We start from the raw sequence: 6,122 nt of genomic DNA, 5'->3' as shown, positions 1-6,122 counted from the left end.
TGCTCTGGGGGAGGAGAACGACGTTGCCTGGAGATTTTTATCCATTTGGAAATGTTACCATTCACCCAGGGAAAACGGGAGAATGGCAAGGGGACTGTTGGATCTAAGTGCTCTAACACTTTGTCGTTGACAGACACCATCAATGAATTTAGCAACCAGAAGAGACGGCCACGTTGCTTCATATGGGGTTAAATTAAGAAAGTGGTGAATTATGTAGAGAGAGAGGGAGATTGCTGGCAATGCCTAGGTTTCTGATACTTTTCTTTTGTCACAGACTTTTCCAGAATAAAGGGTAAGTATGGAAATATCAGGGACTAGGAATTTTAACTGTGAAGAATCCAAGGTCCCACTTTACCCAGAAGCTTAATATCCATTGAGTACTTTACACATGCCCATTGGGCACTGAGCTTAGCACTCTACTTGGATAATCTTACTGAATCCCCACAAAATCCCTATGAAATTTATGACCCCCAAATCTCAGATGAGAAAACAGAGCTGCAGAGAGGTGAAGTGACTTGCTCAGGTCACAGAGTCAGGGAGTGGCAGAGCCAAGACTTCCGTTCAGGTGATTGCTCAACCCATGCTAACAACCTCATTGGAAGGTTGAGACCTGGAACTGGGGGTTAGATGGAAGATTCTGCTTGGATTGCGAGGTAGAACCCTGCATAGCTACTCAGAGTCAGACAAGAGGGGATATTTGCCACTTAGTGGCTTCATGGTTTTTACATAGCCTTCCTCAACTGAAATGAGGAATATAATAATAATAATAATAATAATAATTAACTTTTATATTGGGTCATGCACTCACTGTTCAATTGCTTTACACATAATATCTTTAAAGTGTTCACAATGCTTGTAAAGGGAAGGATTATTATTATTACCATTTTTGAGAGGACAGACACTAAAAATGATGAGGCCCAGGGTCCAGCACACAAGCTCAATAAATGAGGGCTGTGACATCCTGTGTGGCCCTGCCTCCTTCTCTTTTTTTTTTGTGCAAGCTCTCCTCCATCAGCACTCATCTCCATGTCTTCTGAGTACTACCCAGCTACCCAGCTTTTTCCTGCACGCCAGCTTCCCCCTTCCCTTCTATCAGTCCCTCTCCCACTGCAGAACCTGTGTGCCCCAAAATGTCAAAATGTCTGGGACAAGGTTTTGCCAACATTCCCTCTCATGGTGGTCCTAGGCTCCCCTTAAGTTCTAGAGGATAGATTAAACCAATTCATGAGCAAAAATATAGATGCTTACTGTACAGCAAGGATGATCATAATCAGTTTGGGGACACTTAAAGCCTTCAAAGAAGGTTTTAAGGAGTAATAATAATAGCTAAGAGTTATCAAGAGAACTTAAAAAAACAAAAACAAAGGAAATTAGGGTGTCAAGCCAAAGTGCATTCATGATGTAGTTTCCTTTTTTTTTTTTTTAAATGAAGTTGGAATTGCATTAAATGCATATATTTTAATGCTCTGATATTGTTCAGGTCCAATTGTTTTAGAAATCAGAAACGGTTCAACTGAACTTTGTTTTATTTTTGGTTTGTGTTACTTTTAAAATGTTTGCTTTAAGATTGTATGGAAGAATAAATTGATGCAGTATTAAAAAAAAAAAAAAAGAGTTATCAAGCACTTACAATGTGCCAGACACTAACTCAGTTCGAATTATTTAATCACACACACAATCATTCCTGAATTTGATACAATCATGGTCCCCTTTTTAGAGATAGGTAAACAGAGACAGAGTGTAAATGACTTGCTCAAGGTTGCAGTATCAGAAGCTCTTAGAGCTGACACAGTAACTCAGTACTCTGACCCTCTCACTCCAGGGCCTGGACTCCAAGCTTTTGTGCTCAAAGAACCCTAACTCAAGCAAAAGATCTGGGTTTTAAGCTGTTTTTTGCCATTTGGGTCAACTCTCTGAACCTAAGCTCATCTGTAAAAAATGAGTTCCCCTTAATGATCTCTGACACTCACAGACCATTAGATAAGTGGGTCTCCTAATTTCATCCTCACTACCTCTGAGGTTGAGATTGCAATCCCCTGTTTAACAGATGAGGAAACAGAGATTCAGAAGCCCAAAGTAGTAGTAGGCAGAGGCACAATTGTTTTCTCTGATCCCAAAGCTGTGCCCTTTCCTCTGAAGATGCTGCCACTCCAAGTTCAGGATTGCAGTCATCTGTGAATCCAGTCATTGTTCTTTATCTCTCCCTTCCATTTCTGCTTCCCTAGGTATGAATAGGCATGCTAATGAAAGCTGAAATTAAAATTTCTCTATTTTTAATAAAGTAGCAAGGATTCTATTCATTAGTTTCTGTCTCTAAAAACCCACAGATTAAAAAAAAGAAACCCACAGATAGCTTTGGATAAGGTTTCAGTATAGCTCAGAGGTCAAAGTAAAGAAATATAACATATAAAAATATATATCAAATATATTACAAAGTGTGGAGGATGTTCCTAGTATCATATTGCCTGTGTAGTGTGTTATTCAAAGGTTTGTGAGTAATTTGTGTTTATAAATAACCCGACTATTCTAAGAACATTAATATAAACAAACAAAAGAGGCTAGTAATCTCAAATTCCAAATTCTGTGTCAGCAGAATATCAAGACAAATGGTAAACTCCTTTGATAAATAGTATACAGAATTTATTAGGCTATATGGTATATTAAAGACATGTCTTTAAAAATTCAGTCTCCAAATATTGTGTATTGTTATATGAAAGAAATCTTTCTTATCTTTTTTCTATTTTAAAAAGTTTTGCAAGAAAAAGAAATGTTGAGTTTCCAGCCAACCAAATGGCAGGGTGATGTTCCCCCACAAAATCATTGAACAACTAGCAAAAACTGGCAGAAATATCTTCCTCAGAACTCCAGAACACAGTTAAAGAGTTCCAGTAGCAGGATGGGTACTAAAACAGAGCTTTAAGAATGGTAGGGGGTTGTAGCAGGTTTGCTGGTTCCTTCACCACCGCTTCCTCTCTGCCCTGGTGTGGAGCCAGCCTATGCTCCAATTGTGAGCCACTGGACCTGTTCTGGAGAGACCAGAGTAATAAGCTGCACATACCGTGGTTCCTATATGTTGGTACCAGTCTATCAGGTGGCAGCCTGAAAGACTGAACAAGGAAATTCCTCTATAGCTCACCCTCCCAGGTCTTGCCCTGTAGGCAAAAGTAATTTGAAAACAACTAAAGCAGTGTAAGTGAAAATTAAACCAAAGCAGCCTGGGGAAAAGAATTGGCTCCTTTAAGAAATGCAATAGAGTACCCAGGAGCAGGGCTGTATTTCATAAGGAGTAGTGGGGACTTTCAAATTCCTATAATCAAGGGATTTCCTAAGGCCACGAGCAAGCATAGCCCAGGACAAGACTCAAGTTTAGAAAAGACTGAGAGGTCCCTGCATTTCATATCACCTCAGGCTTATCTTCTTCTTAAGGGGGTTAAACTCTGAAGGAAAACACCAGGAAATGTAAAACCAATTTACAAAGACTGTGGATGGTGATTTTTAAAATTGTTTTGTTTGTTTTTATTAGCTACTGGCACTCAAGAAATTCTCAGCCATATCACTAACTGAATATAAATGTAAAGAACAGACATCTCAGGGACTAAATTCCAGAGTTAACACTTTAAAATATTAAAATGCACCCTGTGTGACAAAAGATTTCAAGACAAGTAAAGAAAAAGGAAATGATGACCCATCTAAAGAATCAAGATGAAAATCCAGAAACCATCAATGGATAATATAAGACTTTGGACACATAAGACAAAAATGATCTTCAATATGCTCAAGGAGATGAAAGAAAATGTAAATAACTAAAGAATATCAGGAAAACAATGAGTGAATCATATGAGAAATTCAATAAAGAAATAGAAATCTTAAAAAATGGAACCAAATAAATAATGGAATTGAAGACAAAAATAACTGAAATGAAAATTCTCACATGGTTTTAATCAGCACATTGGAGCTGGCAGAAGAAAGAATCGATGAACTCAAAGACAGGGCTATTATGATGATTCAGGCTGAGGTGCAGAAAGAAAAAGGAATGATAAAAAAATGAACAGAATCTGAGAGATCCATAGGACTCTATCAAGTATACCAATATATGCATGAATATGTACATTCAAGAAGGTGAACAAACGCAAACAGGATAAACTCAAATAGAATCCAACCTTAAATCCTACCACACTAATACAACTATTTTAATATTTTCACATTAGAGTTTTATCAGTTTATAATGACACAAGCACTGGGTCTCTAAAAATCTCTCCTAGCACTGAATATTATGATTTTAAGTATTTTTAGTTTTGCTAATTTCCTAAGTGCAATATGGCTATAAGAGCCAGACTGTCTGGATTTAAATCCCAGCTCTACCTTAATTAGGTGTACAAGTTGAGCAAGTTAATAAACTTGTCTGGGGCCTCAGTTTCTTCACCTGTGAAATGGAAATGGCAATAGCACCATCTCCTAAGAGGTTTCATGGATTAAATGAGTAAATTATATTAAGTTCTCAGTAAATATTAAGAACGATAAAGGTATTATACATTGTGATGATGATGGAGCTTATTTTAAACTACAATTCTTGGATTACCAGTCAGGATAAATGTTTCCCAAGTGTTTAATATGTACATTTTGTTCTGTGTGAATTTTTTCATCATATCCATTGGTGATTGATCTACTACAACTTTGTGGGGGGTTTTTTATTTTGAAATTTGAATTACTTCTTCATATATCATATAGTTACGTACATATTCATCCTTTGGTGCTAGTATTTTCTCATTTTGTTGTCTGCCTTTTAATTTTTTATAACATTATTTTACATTTTAGAGAAATTCTATATTTTTATATATTCCAGAAATTAAAAAAAAAAAGCATCTCCCCTTTACTTCAAAGCTATGGAACTTAGCAGAATTGTTGTCTCCTGTAATCAATTACATTTGGCTTAAGGCCTTGCTACACTGAAAATTGCCTGCAGGTAAAACCAGATAGAGCTGGGTTCAAATCCTTACTCTATTACTTACAAGCTGTGTGATTGGAAGCATATCACTTAACCATCTGTGAACCTCATTTTGTTTTACTGAAGATTAAGTGTACATGAAAATGCTTTGCATAGAGCAGCCAAAAATCAAATTCAACTTTTAAGATCTTTATTTTAGTACAATATTCCAGATTATCTCATTTTCTCAGTGAGTCAGAAAGGGAATGCTTCTATATTAAACTTTTCCTTGTTAATCGCATTTGGCTAGATGTATCAGAAACCAGTCCATAAAAGACTAGAATGTGCTTGCTGCCTGTTTAAGAAGACAAAGGGGTGGCTTTCATCCTCTTTGGTCCTTGTATTGGGCTTTCTTATGCAATCATTCCTTAAAATAAACCTAGGAGATAGAGCAGTTTACTTTTCCCTTCTCTTGGAAAAGAAAACTGGGGCCCAGGGAGGTTTAGTGACTTGCCCAGTGTCACACAGCAGAGTCCCAGACAAAAGAAGAGCAGACTCCCAGGCCCATGCATTTTCAAACTGCAAGTTTTCCCCTCTGGGTATGCAGTTGGTTGAACTGGATAATCTCTTCCATATCACTACAACATAGTTACTAAGATCCTGGGCTCTGGAGTCCAAAAGACGTAGCTCCACTACTTCAAATTCCAGCTCCACTACTTCCAAGCTGTGGGAGCTTGTAGCATCATTTAACCTCTCCAAGCCTCACTTTCCTCATCTGCAATGTGGATCATTTTAGCAAACTTATTGGGTTTCAGGGGGGAGTAAAAGAAACGGCTCGTATAAAGTTCTTAGCGTGACATCTGGCAAGTGGCAAGTGTCCAATGCTAGTCAGCTGAAAATGGAAAAACCAAACAATGCCTAGAAAATATTTGGGTTTAGAGGTCTGAACTCAGATTTAAGATAGGGCATCAAAATGCCTGACCCATTAACTAGTACGTAATATCATGGAAGCTTCTGGAATGTTTCCCAATGCTGTCATTTAGCCCTCTTTGTTTTGTTACAGAATCATGCATGCAAATTCTGCGGGCAGGTGCCACTTTCCTTACCTGTTCCAGGTAGAAACAACATCACTGGATATAACAGAGATGACAGTAATTTCCTGGAGATGTGTCATTGTTTAGTGCTGGCACCTGTGACC

This window comes from Dasypus novemcinctus, chromosome 10 (genome assembly GCF_030445035.2).
Source record: "Dasypus novemcinctus isolate mDasNov1 chromosome 10, mDasNov1.1.hap2, whole genome shotgun sequence".
Classification (NCBI taxonomy): Eukaryota; Metazoa; Chordata; class Mammalia; order Cingulata; family Dasypodidae; genus Dasypus; species Dasypus novemcinctus.
Note: the sequence above shows the minus strand (reverse complement) of the source record.